Here is a 514-nt window from a genome sequence, read left to right as displayed (position 1 = left end):
TTTAATGAAAAAAGAGAGACCTCCAAATTCTGTATACCTCAAGGTGTTTGTTAAAATCCCAGCACATGGGCCAGGGAGATGGCTCAGTGGAATAAGAGCTTCCCTGGCAATCACAAGTGTCTCAGTTCAATCCCCGGTTTCGCCAAAAAAAATAAATAAATAAGATAAAATCCCAGCACAGCTATCTCTGCCTGCAGCTGGTGCGTCGTGCCTTCTACCTTTCGCTGTGTGAGCTGTCTCACTGGTACACTTGTGGTCTACCGGGTAACAATCACTGGTGACACCCTTGAAGACCCGCTTGTGTGAGTTTGTGACATAGCCGCTGACACCATCTGTCTTTGTGTGGATGCATTATTTGTAGCTGCTGGAATTTAATGCCTTCGAGGGCAAAGAGACTGTCTTGCCCACTGCCACCTCCTCGACACTCAGAACAGCGAGCAGCGCTCAGCGAAGGCCCCACGGCTCCTTGTGGGTGGGCTTCGTGGAAATGTCACGGTGCACAGGACCCTCAGCA

Source organism: Octodon degus, unplaced genomic scaffold, assembly GCF_000260255.1.
Source record: "Octodon degus isolate 3935 unplaced genomic scaffold, OctDeg1.0 scaffold00393, whole genome shotgun sequence".
Lineage (NCBI taxonomy): Eukaryota > Metazoa > Chordata > Mammalia > Rodentia > Octodontidae > Octodon > Octodon degus.
This window is presented reverse-complemented; position numbering follows the sequence as displayed.